The sequence below is a fragment of the Hibiscus syriacus genome, unplaced genomic scaffold (genome assembly GCF_006381635.1).
Source record: "Hibiscus syriacus cultivar Baekdansim isolate YM2019G1 unplaced genomic scaffold, ASM638163v2 tig00000218_pilon, whole genome shotgun sequence".
NCBI lineage: Eukaryota > Viridiplantae > Streptophyta > Magnoliopsida > Malvales > Malvaceae > Hibiscus > Hibiscus syriacus.
In genome coordinates, this window is record NW_024061774.1 from 191,158 (window position 1) to 205,139 (window position 13,982).

The following is a 13,982-nucleotide window of genomic DNA, read 5'->3' on the forward strand; positions in this document are numbered from 1 at the left end:
TCCTCCTCCTCCTCCTCCTCCTCCTCCCCTTTTTTTTTCTCCTTCTCCTCCCCTTCTTCTCCTCCTCCTCCTCCTCCTCCTCCTCCTCCTCCTCCTCCTCCTCCTCCTCCTCCTCCTCCTCCTCCTCCACCAAAATCTGGGTTGTTCTATAAAAAAACAGGATTCAAGCTGACGATTTAAAACAAAGCCTAAATTCGGAGGAAAAAAAAGAGAAAGGAAGGCTAATTAGCAATGCATGACATAACAATTATACTCAACAACAGCATCCCGGTTATTGGATTCAAGCTGACGATTTAAAACAAAGCCTAAATTCGGAGGAAAAAAAGAGAAAGGAAGGCTAATTAGCAATGCATGACATAACAATTATACTCAACAACAGCATCCCGGTTATAGGATCAAAACGATGATTTTAGCCTGAACATAGCCTCTAGCAAACCGGAAAAGTCCACTCCCTCCGACCACCGACATCTTCCTCACTTTGGAGAACAGAGTGTTCCTCCCCAGTGTCGTTATAGTGCTCCCATTGTATTTCCCTTCCAGGAAAGCGAAATTCATGGCCATCAACAGCCCAACTTCATGCTGAGACCCCGCGGAGTAAAATCCCTGTGCTGTCCCCACTATTTTCGAGCTCATCTCAAGTCCTATCGTTAAATGGTGAAAACGGACACTATCCAAAACTTAGTGATCATTGGCGTAGTTTACCCAACCGTTTAAAATATGATAACCCATTTGTCATCTTACTCTGGGGCGAGAGAGAGTGATCGAAAAGCCATAAGAGAAGTTGAGAACAAGGGGGAGCTTCCGCTATCTCAATCCAAAACCAAGTCAAAATCCTTAACCTGCTGCAGGTATTTCTTCAACTTGGCTTTACTCTAACGCTCAGGTCAACCCGTCTTTGCTTACCTCAAAATCTTTGATAAAATCATGCAAAATGAAACTTCATTTTTGCGTATTTTTCTTGCTTATTTTCAATTCCCATTCCCATGTTTGTTTTTCTGTTTTCGGCACCAAACTCTTTTTGGGTTCTTTCTAATGTATGTGGGACGTTAGTCTTTTTTTTTGTTTTAGGAAGAACCCAAGATTGGGGAATGAACATTACAGCTTTTTTATGTTTCTGTTTGGACCTATTGATTAATGTTTCAAACTTAAATATCTTTGTTTGGCTATCATTCTGTATTTGCACGACTAATTCAATTTCCTCAATGGACTCTGGGTGATGGGATCTGTGAACGTTGGTGTTTACCTGTTTGATTGTTGTTTTTTTATGTTCATTCATTCCATGTTGCTTAGTTTGTTCTGTAATCATGTCCTATACATATTTGAACATGATTATGGTGATATAGCCCTCCATGAATGTTCCAAATACATGGCCAAATAAAGATGACCTTGTTGGACACATGCTGTATCTGATATTTGCACCCAAGTTTGAGTGGCACAACATTGAAATACCAAATAAAGTGACATTATCAAACAAAAGTTTCTTATAATAGGGCAAAGTCAAGTTAGGTCCATTTAATCATCGTGTACATCTTTGCTGTCTTTGCTCAACAAGTTTCAAATCCTGATCCAGTTAATGAATGTTCTTATAGTGTTCGGTATTAGAATGCTTAGTGACCGGAGAGAAAAATAAAATGTCTATGGAAATTCTGTAAATCATGCATTTCTGAAAACAGACTTCTAGCAAAAATTAATTGAATTGTTTTCTGTAGTCTGATTTTAACTTCTTTTTGTTAATTTAATGTTATTTTCTTGTAAAAATTAACTTGCTTAAGTAATTTCCCATTTCTGATGGTGAAGCTAGGGACGGGTATTGCCGCCCTTTGAAACCAACCAATAATGGATAGATAGCTATAAAATGAAGTGCTGGTTGTCAACCTAAATATTGAAGGAACAATTACCATTTATCTTGAATAGATCAACATCATTTCATCATTTTGGTTTAACTAAATCAATTGCACTTCGATATTTGAGTTGACTGCATTTTACAATAAGCCATTAGGGAATCAGTTGGTGCTTTTGATCTGAAAAATGTGAGACTTATGCTGTAATATGTATAAAAGTGTCTGCATGAAAATATAAAATAAACTTTGGTATTTTTCCTGTATTTCTTTCCTATTATCGGATTATAGTTTGTCATGGCCAAATGTGGTTCTTTGAACTAGGAAATATGTACAAACATGTCAACCAAAGTTTCGGATTAGAGACGGACTTGGAAATGTGATCCATTGGTTTACTTGACTGTATGGGACTCATTGTTTCAAAGCATCAGGTTAACAGGCAGAATATTTTGCTGATGAGCACTGATGATTGATGAATAAACTGTTCATTGATTGTTTCTCTGATAGTGAGTTTTTTTATCAATTATTTAAAATTTGGTTACAAAACAGGGCATAGATATGGGAAGGCGTAAAACAGAAGTGAATTTTCAAAGGTTACTTGCAGCTGCACCCCAACAAAAAATAATAATTCTAAACTCGTACATGTATGTCTTCTCATGTTTCAACTCTAACCTTTAATTATATAGCATTTGATGTCAATTTTGCTTTCATGTCTTTCGTAGCTCTCTGATTGGTTTTCTTCCTCTGAGTTATTTTTCAATTTCCCTTTTATCTATATATATTTTTCCTTTTGAATTCAGGAATGATGTAAAGAATTGAACTCTTTTTTTCATTTGCAGTATGTTGATACTTTGCGAGAACTTTTAGAACAGTTAGCTGAAGAGAGTAACACCAGAAGGTTTACCTAGGTTGATTCTTTCTTCTCTTTTATGCTTTACTCTGATTCAATTGCTACTTGGATGTAACTTTTAATTTGTTACGGAACAAAATGATATAAACAAAAAGATTTTTTTTTGGCTAATTGATTCCTCTTTACTTCTCTCATGCAACAGATTTAATTGTTTTGTTTCCATGACAGCTTGTAAACTTTTCAATTTTAATTTGTTTTCTTCCCAGACTTTCAAGTGCTGTGGTCAATGATTATTCAAAAAAGATAGAGGACATTGCTTCAGAATTAAGTGCCCCACTGGTGTGTTTCTATGTTCTTTAAGGTTTAGCTTATTATGATTTAAGAAATACCTGGAATTATAAGAAGGAAATAAAGAAATGATAGCATTGGGATTTTTAAATGTATAGGCAGTTAAGCTTTTCCTTCCATGGTCATGTCAGTTTGTATACCTTTTGCTTGTCTTCGCTTGGTGCATGTTTCATGTGTGTCCTCTGACTCGTGATTCTTATTCATAGAGGTTTTAATTTCCAATCATTATTTTAAATTGTTAATTTGTTGCCTGAAATTAAGGTATCTGAGGAGCCTGTCACAAGAAATTCTTTTAAGCAGTCCTAAATCATATTCAGAAAGTCACATGCTTTCCTCTCCAGGATTAAGGAGGAGAGTTGTGTAAGTGAATCTTTAGTACTGAGGGTAACTGTAGTTCAGATTAGCTCTTGAATTTTATCATAAATATTGTTTTGATTGCTTTGAGCCGTTGAGCAGGCCCATGTCAAACATCAAAGATAGAACTCATGACACCACTGAGGCTGATACATCCGCCCCTATCAAACTTGATGCTGCAGCAGAAGCGCACATACAAAAACACAGGTATCATTTTTTTATTGCTATTACATAATTGATACTTAGAGTTAAGATTATGCTCTGTCCTTAACACAATATATACCTCTGCTGGAAGGAGCTGAAAATATGATGTCAGTCAATGGCTCATCTCTCAATCATACTTGTCGTGTCAAAGATATGTTAGAAGTAACCTGAATGATGATAAGCTTGAAATTGAATATATTCCATGTTTATTTGGGTTTGTTTTTCTGTTTATGGCTGTTAATTTATATTCTCCTCCAATACAGAAAGCTTCAAGAGGATTTAACAGATGAGATGGTTGGATTGGCAGAGCAACTTAAAGGGCGTAGTCTCATGATGAGCAGGTCCTTGGAGAACACTGAAAAGGTAAAGTTAACTTGTGTACTAATTTTTATTCCATGATTTCTGATTGATTACCTACTCTTGATAAGACATACCATTTGTCAAATTTTATGATGAGCTTAGACTCAAATTTCTCATCTGAAGCTGTTATGAGGGTCCTCTTTACTGGATTCATGTCTAAGAATTTAGACACATTTTATTGATTTCTAATGGGTGGGAATGGGATTTTCTTCATTCAGATTTATAAGAAAATAGGTCTTTCTAAGAAATAACTAGCATGGTGACCAAGTTTTAAAGGTATAAAAAGTATAGCATGGCATATTAATTCAATGTTTTCATATTTATATCTTCCATTGAAACTTAATATCTAAGCATCTATAGACTATTTGATCAAGTCTCGAGTACTAAACCCAAGGTTGCAAAGTTTCTGCATCTCTTCAATCCATTTTGTTCAACTAATGGAACATTTGCAATCCATTAGTGTATAGACTAATAATAGTGTACTACAGATACTTGATTCCACCGAGACGGCTATTGAGCAGAGTCTTGCTACCACTGGACATACGAATGTCCGTGCAATGAAGGTATATTATGAAACCTCTATGACTACATGTTTCCAATGGCTGCTGATGTTAGCCATGACATGGGTTTTCATCATGGTCGTGCTTCTGATTCGTGTAACATGAAATCTTTCTCGAAAACGATGACCACCAGAGAAAAACCATGAGGTAAATGCTTTTACCTTTAAAACGCCACCGCCATGATTAGCTCTTCATGTTCTACCAATGTGTTGCATGTAGGTTTTACTGGCTATATATATTTGTAGAAATGAGGATGAGTACTGGCAGTTACAACGTTTTGTTGTTTGTTACCGATGATAATTAACATTCAATCCTATATGTTAAATATATATTTTTCCGGTATTGTTGTACTCGATGATGCCGTTACGATTACAGGTGACCAGTAAATTAACTTCCATTTGTCTTTTCAGTGCAATGGGACTGAGTTATGCATAAATGTAATTGATTCTAGTTCATCTGGGAATAGTTTTAGCGAGGGAGAACCGTTATCGCCTAGTTTTTTAAGGTTGAAAATGTAGTATCCCTTGTGTTACTCGGACTCAGTTGGGGCTTATATTTGCAAACTTCCTAATAAAATAGGGCAAATTACACGTTTCAGCTATCACTTTTGTTCTGTTTTGATCACTCAACTATTATTTTTTTTAAATCATATTTAATGTTACGTTTTGGTTTCATTTTGGTCACCCTTTATTAAAAAATTAACATAATTGATGATGTGTATTTTTTATAAAAAAAATTAAATGATAATGTGATATTACCTTATGGTGATACATTGGCATTAGCATTATTTTTTAACGGTGTGTGAAAAAATGAAATAAAATGTAATCTTGGGTATGATTTTGAAACAAAAAATAGTGAGGGACTAAAATGGAATAAAAATGATAGTTGGAGTACTAAATATGTAGTTTACCCAATAAAATAAAATATTTATGTTTTAAAAAATCAGTTAAGTAAGGTCTTAATTAAATGTGAAAACGTAATTCAGGATATTTACATGTAAAAAATTATTTTATAATGTGATATGGTAAGATAAGATTTTATTTTATTCAAAAGAGTCGTTGACAGTAGGTAATTTGGTTTTTTTTTTTTTTAGAAATCGTATTTATCTATATCTATGACAGCCAATAAAAGTTATAATATGAAATTTAGAGTTATCAATTGATTGCAAACATTTTTTTAATACAAGCAACTAATTTTATTCAAAATATATAATATTCTAAATTACAATAAAGATTTACATTCATAATCGTAAATTATACATAATATTAGAAAATTTTCTAATAATCATTTAAACAAAATTAGTAACTTAAGATCACATAAGGATCATACAATGAAATATTAAATCTAACCAAGAAACTCAAACAAAGATAGATACAAACAGACCTGATCGTATCGATAAACGAATCACAAAAGGGGATCAAACTATTAAAAGACCACCGACAAACCGCAAATCAGGCTCGAGCGACGTGAAAAGATATCCACGAATGCAAATCAGATATTCAAATCCAATTCGAGAGTCCAAAGTAAGGAATATCACAATATATCAGATAAACGTCATCTTGATCATCGTGACAATGTCAAATCAACCCTTAAAGAAAGATAAATAAAAAATATCAAAAAGCCGAAAAACATGCCAAAAAGCATAAGAAAATGATTCATAAGCAGATGAAAACGTGTCATAAAGGCAGATGAAAATACTCAACACAAGCAAACTTATTGAAAATAAAAAAAACATGATATAGAAAAGAAAAAGAAAATAAAGAATATCGTTCGACAACCAACATTAAAGTTGGTGTTACTGTCGATCAACAAAAACGAAAGATAAAAGAGATGAGTGGCACACTAATAAGAAAAAAAATTAGGTTTTTAGGGTTTACATAAGATACTATTTTAATTGATTGCCACCTAAGCAATGTCATTTGCCAAATGTTATATTTGAAATACATTATAAGTCCAATTTTTGTAAGCCGTTAAACTTTGCATATGATTATCCTAATTGTATTTCGAACGATGGCATTTGTAGCTAATGCAATAGAAGTTCTTATTCTAAAAAGAATGATGGCTTTGTTCTAGACTCCAGGTTGGGTATTTATACTAATCTATTATATTGATACTCGTTGAAGGCTCGATGTCTGGAAAATAAAAATAGGTATCAATATGCATTCATATACATTGATATCGTGGCTTGGATATCGATATCCTCACCACGTATTGGTACCTTTTTAAGGGTTTGATGTTTTTAGAAAATTCACTAAATCATTTAAGTATCGATAGCAGTAATCAAATTTTGACATAGATTTAAATATTCATGTTCAAGTATTGATATATTGACATGAGTTTTGATTCCCTTATTCAAGTATCGATACCATATATAATTACTAGAAATTTTTTTTGTTAGCTTAATTAGGCATAGTATTGATATCTTTTACTTAGGTATCAATACTCAACGAAAAAATATATAAAAATAAAATAAAATTTCAAATTTGATTCTTCGTGCATACATTATATCTTTTTTTCTTTAAATTTATTTTGGTTTAAGTGTCACCATGTATGATCCTCATCCATATATATAATCTAATAAGAGATAATAATATAAATTATGTATTATATATATTTATATATATAATACATCAAATATCATTAAACTATACTTAAATGATTACTCTGATTATTAAATTTTTAAAAGTTATAAAATGGTTATTAAATTTATCAAACGTTGTAAAATGATCATTGTGACTTTATAATAAGTGTAAGCACTCCACAAATTTAAAAATCATTTTATAACAATGGTAATAGAACAAAGTCATAATTTAATAAAAAATTAATTGATTAATGGGATATTATGATTTTGCCATAAATTTATCTTATTCATGCTTTTCTTGATTATTATTTTGGTTTGAATATTTGATGTGAACCAGTGATGGACCAAGGGGGCGGGTGGGGGCAGTCACCCCGAAGCAAAATGATAAAAGATGATAGAAGTTAAATGGAAAAGTTAATATGTTGAACTAATGTATGCTTGAGGACAATCATTATAAGTGATGGAGAATTTGATAAGCGTTGAATATTGTAAATTTTTTACTATTATTTACTCATCATTTGTCGCTTGGATATCACTGTTTTATTTTCTTTTGTGTTCATTTTGGACATCGCTTCTAGGGATGGGTATGGGACCCTACCCCAATGGGTTCCGACCCAACCCGATCGGATCGGGTTTTTTTAAAAAATTGAGATCGGGTTGGGTTCGGGTTTAAGGTAAAAAATACCCGATCCGACCCAAAAAATATATAATTTTAGTTATATATTTAGGAATAATTACAACAATACCCCTCTATATATTATTTTTTTCAATTAAGTCACTATTTTTATTGAATAAAATAATATTTTTTTATTATTTCGGGTCGGGTCGGATCTCAGGTAAGGATTTCTTATTCTCGAGTCAGGTCGGGTGGACCAGAAACCCGACCTAATCCGATCCATGCCCATCCCTAAGCGCTCCATTGGATTAGTTAGCCCAAAAATCAATAGATTTTGACAATCCAGTCAACATCTTCTAAAAGACAAGCAAAATTATCATAAATATTTAATTTGGAATTTAACTAGGATAAGATTATCTAGAAGATGAAGTAGAATTCAACAAGAACTAGAAACTTAAATATTTATTTTTTATCTTTTATGATAAACCATTTAAATTTAAAATTTTTAGTTTGATTATTTTATTTAAGAATTAGTTATTTTATTTACTTAGAACTCTTTGTTTATAGTTTAAGCTTGAAAGATAGATTGGAAATTATATTTCCTTAATTATTTATTGAAGTTCTGTTTTTCTTTCTTCTCCACTTTTATTTCATTATTTTCTTTCTACAATGCTAAGCATGATCCAATCCATGCTGAACTAAACTCCTGTTGATAAATCGGGCAAAGTAAACGAAAGAACACAAGAATTTTAACGAGGTTCGGCAATGTGCTTACGTCCTCGGTGCCTAGGCGGCGCTAGAAAATTTTTATTCAAGGATAATAGGTTTAGGTTACATCTCTATTTATAATAGAAAATCCTGGTACATAATTACAAAATTAATCATGTACCGTACCGCGGGGCACAGCCCCCGCACCCTCAACCCACATAATCATAACCCCCTTTACAAGATTTTCTTTGTAAGGCTTTACCAGTATATTTATGAGCCATACCTTACAAATCTCCACCTTGGTGAATATCCTACCCCTTAGGAAACATTCAATGTGGGTTGGGTTACCTTACTTCTTTAACAATTTGAAACATTCAACAAGTCCAAGAAATGCTTGAACTTGTCTGTTGTAACTGGCTTGGTGAACATATCAGCGGCATTCTCATCAGTGTGTACCTTCTGAAACAAAATCTCTCCAGATGTAACCAACTCTCTGATCTTGTGAAAACGTACATCAATGTGCTTAATTCTAACACGATATACCGAATTCTTAGCTAAGTGAATAGCACTTTGATTGTCGCAAAGCAGCTGAACTCCACCTTGCTGACACACCCAACTCCTTCACTAAACCAGTGAGCCATAAAAGCTTCTTTTGTAGCTTCAGCCGTTGCCATGTACTCAGCTTCAGTTGTAGATAGTGCCACAACAGATTGAACAGTAGACTTCCAACAAATAGGTCCTCCACCAAGAGTAAAAACATACTCTGTCGTAGATCTTCTATTATCCAAGTCACCTGCATAATCTGAATCCACATATCCTACAACCAAAGGATTATCTCGTTGACTACCAAAAACAATTCCATGTCCCACAGTATCCTTTAAGTACCGAAAGATCCACTTGACTGCTTCCCAATGTTGCTTACCAGGTTTAGACATGTACTTACAAACTTGACTAACAGCATGAGCTAAATCAGGACGAGTACATACCATTGCATACATCAAGATGCCAACAACATTAGAATACGGAACCTTTTCCATATCTTCAGCTTCCTTATCTGTCTTAGGGCACTGTTCTGATGAGAGCTTAAAGTGGTTCGCCAATGGAGTGCTAACTGGTTTTGCGCTGCTCATCGCAAACCTTTCTAGCATTTTTTTAACATAACCCCGTTGAGATAGCCACAGTTTCCTTGAGTCTCTATCCCTGCAAATTTCCATTCCAAGCATTTTCTTTGCAGCACCTAAATCTTTCATATCAAATTCCTGACTCAATAAAGTTTTCAAACCGATAACATCATCCATGTTCTTCGCAGCAATCAACATATCATCAACATACAGTAATAGAAAAATAAAAGAACCATCATCAAGGCTCTTAACATAGACACAACAATCATACTCACATCGGTTGTAGTCAATCTTGATCATATAGGAGTCAAACCGTTTATACCACTGTCTCGGAGACTGTTTCAACCCGTACAAAGATTTCTTCAATCTGCAAACTAAATGCTCGTTTCCAGGTTGAGTGAAACCTTCAGGTTGCCGCATGTAGATCTGCTCCTCTAAATCACCATGCAAAAAAGCAGTTTTAACATCCATCTGCTCTAAATGCAAATCCCAACTGGCCACCAATGCAAGTACTGCTCGGATTGAAGTGTGTCTGACCACAGGAGAAAAGATTTCATCATAATCAACTCATTTCTGCTGTGAAAAACCCTTTGCTACCAAACGAGCCTTGAACTTCTCCCCCTCTTTTTCTGTTACTGTTGGTTTCTTCTTATACACCCATTTGCAACCAATCGGATTTTTACCCTCAGGAAGGGGAACCAACTCCCATGTACGATTGTGATTCAAAGACTCCATCTCCTTAACCATGGCTGCCATCCACTTGTCATTTTCCTGACTAGTAACAACATCATGAAAAGTAACCGGATCATCACTGCTAACAATAAGTGCAAAAGAGACCAAGTCTTCAAAACTCAATCTACTCGGAGGCTTTATATTCGTCCGTTTCACCCTGTCTCTGGCAAGACTATAATCCTGCAAATCATCCGTAGTGGAACCACCAGAAGTCGGTTGAGACGTTTCTGGTTTCTCAACTGGAAACTGCTCGAAATCCACCACTGTCGTGTCTTTCTTCTGTTGCAACATGGATTGTTCATAAAAAACAACATCTCTACTGATCACAATTTTCTTCGCAACTGGATCCCAGAACTTGAATCCTTTGACACCTTTCTTGTAACCCAGAAAAATGCACTCTTTCGATTTTGCATCAAGTTTGGATCTCTCATCAGCAGGTACATGCACATAAGTAGGACAACCAAAAATCTGTAAGTTATCAAAACTAACATCATGACCAGTCCATACCTCTTCTGCAACTTTCCCAGCCAATGATGCCCTTGGCGATTTGTTGATAAGATAACACGTCATGTTAACAGCCTCGGCCCAGAAGTGTTTGGGAAGCCCAGCATTCAACCGCAAACATCTGGCTCTTTCATTCAACGACCTGTTCATCCGTTCTGCAACACTATTCTGTTGTGGTGTCTTGCGCACTGTAAAATGTCTCTTAATCCCGTGCTCCTTACAGAAGTGTAAGAACTGTGAATCTGTGTACTCCGTACCATTGTCAGACCGTAAACACTTGATTTTTCTTCCTGTTTGGTTTTCTACCTCTCCTTTCCACAGCTTGAACTTCTCAAAAACTTCATATTTCTATTTCAAAAAATACACCCAAAATTTCCGTGAAAAATCATCAATAAAAGTAACATAATACCTAGATCCACCCAAAGACGATGTCGTGGAAGGCCCCCATACATCAGAATGCACATAATCAAGAATCCCTTGAGTTGTGTGCTTCGCAGTCTTGAAAAGGACTTTAGTATGTTTACCAAGAACACAATACTTGCAAAAATCGAGCTTACAACTTTTGACACCATGCAACAGATTTCTTTTGTGTAATTCTGTCATACCACGTTCACTAAGATGATCAAGACGCATATGCCACAGTTTTGTAGTATCATCACAGGATTCAACAGAATGAACTCTACCTGTAACGGTACTCCCTAACAATCTATAAATATTTCCTGCAGTCATCTTTCCTTTCATTACAGTCAAAGCACCATTAACAATCCGAATTGTTTCCCTATCCTCATCAACCTTAGGGATAAAACCATTCTTGTGCAAAGTGCCCAAAGAAATCAAATTCTTCTTCAAATCTGGGATATGTCGAACACCACTCAACGTCCGAACAGAGCCATCATACATCTTAATTCTGACATCACCAATACCAACAATATTGCAACATCGATCATCACCCAAATAAACAGAACCAGAATTAACCGACCTGTATGTCGAAAACTATTCTCTATTTGGCTTGATGTGATAAGAACATCCAGAATCAAGAATCCACGCATTCGTCAATTAAGTCGTTGAAATAGAAAGCATATCACCCTCACTGCAATCAGAATTTTCATCCTCGACCACGATCACTGACTTGGATGAAACATCACGCTTCTCATCAGTCTGCTTTTTCAACTTTGGACAGTCTCGCTTCATATGTCCCGCCTCCTTGCACTTGTAACAGTGAATTGTCTTCTTATCCCTAGATTTGGATTTGGAATTCCACTTGCCAGACCCTACCTTCTATGGCTTCCGTCCACGTTCTCGATTACTCTTGACATATAAGCTATCGGCTTGAGAGTTTTCCCCTGTATTCTGCTTCAGCTGGTTGTGAGCCAACAAGGCTGAAGTAATCTCCTCAACGTTGATAGCCTCTTTCCCATATGTAAGAGTAGTCACCATGTGTTCGTAAAAGGGAGGCAATGAACACAACAAAATCATCGCTCTGTCTTCATCCTCAATTTTTACATCAAGCCGAGTCAAATCAGAAACGATTTGATTGAAGACATTCACGTGTTGCGCCAAATCATGATCGTCCTGCATCTTCAGCTCATACAGCTGCTGCTTTAGATATAGTTTTGTCTTTAAGGATTTGGACATAAACTGACTTTCCAACTTCCTCCAAATTTCGTCTGGAGACGATAGATGCATGACGTGATACATAACCTCGTCCGCCAAGCATAATCGTATGGTTTCTGCTGCTCGTTGTTGCAATTCTTCCCAATCTTCCTCCTCCATCGACACCGGCTTTGTAGGTCGCAAAGCCTTCAGGATCCCCTGCTGCGCCAACAGATCCTTCACCCTCGTTTGCCATAATCCGAAGTTACCCAGACCATCGAATTTCGCAACTTCGTATTTTGCTCCTGACATCTGATACCAATTGTTGATAAATCGGGCAAAGTAAATGAAAGAACACAAGAATTTTAACGAGGTTCGGCAATGTTCTTACGTCCTCGGTGCCTAGGCGGCGCTAGAAAATTTTTATTTAATGATAATAGGTTTAGGTTACATCTCTATTTATAATAGAAAACCCTGGTACATAATTACAAAATTAACCCTGTACCGTACTGCGGGAGCACAACCCCCGCACCCCCAACCCACATAATCGTAACCCCCTCTATAAGACTTTCTTTATAAGGACAGTTGATGTTCGCTTTGCTCACTCCGCTCCATACCCTGTCCTCTTTACCGGTATATTTATGAGCCATACCTTACAAGTAGGGACATTGAACTATGGTTTGGTGTTTTTGTCGGTTGAAACTAAAGTGAAGGTTGTTACCTTTGCTGATACAAACTGGGGAGGTAGTCTTGAGGATTGAAGGTTTGTATCTGGACGTAATGTGTTTGTTGGGAATAATTTGGTTGTTTGGAGCTCAAAAAAATAAAATTCAGTGTCTCACTCTATGATGGAGGCCGAGTATAAAAGTGTGGTAGAAATTGCAACAGGAGTTACTTGGATAGAAGCATTGCTTGCTGTTAGGCGTGATACAACATGAAGAACCAATCATATGGTACGACAACACGAGTTTCGTTGCGTTGAGTGCAAACCATGTGTATCATGCACACAACAAACACGTTGATCTTAACATCCACTTTATTTGGGAAAAGTGGCATTGAAACAATTACGTGTAAGTTATGTTCCTGTAGCTCATCAAGTCGCAGATGGGTTGACAAATCCTTTGGTAAAGGGTACATTTAAAATGTTTAGAGACAAGTTATGTGTGAATTTATGTTGAAGACCTAAAGAGGGGAGAAAACAGTGGGAATGTTAGAGTAAGTTGAGTGAGCTAGTTTGTTGCTCGTGAAGTCAAAAGTCAGTTTAGCAGTTAGACTGTTAGGGTTTGTTAGCTGAGTAGTTTCTCATGCAATAGTGTTTCTCTAACTGCATGCAGTAGTGTTGTATAAATGTTGCTTGTATTAGGAGTAACGAATCAATGAAATATTATCATTCTTCCGTTACTATTTCATGTATCCTTTCTTTTAAGAGTTAGTTATTCATGTAGAATTTATATTTGTTTATGGTATATTAATACTCATTCCTGAGGTATCGATACTCAGTATAGATTATCTATATTTAACCTATGTTATCGATACTTGATGTCATGGGCGGAACATCGCGGGGCCAAGGGAAGTCTTGGCCTCCGTCAATTATATTTTTAATTATTAATTAA

At 35.5% G+C, this 13,982-nt stretch overlaps 2 pseudogenes; both read left to right on the plus strand.

The window, feature by feature from the left end:
• The first annotated feature begins 803 nt into the window (after positions 1-803).
• On the plus strand, positions 804-4,681 carry LOC120144070 (annotated as a pseudogene).
• The window catches only part of LOC120152212, a 32,044-nt pseudogene continuing 20,947 nt past the window's right edge, over positions 2,886-13,982 (plus strand).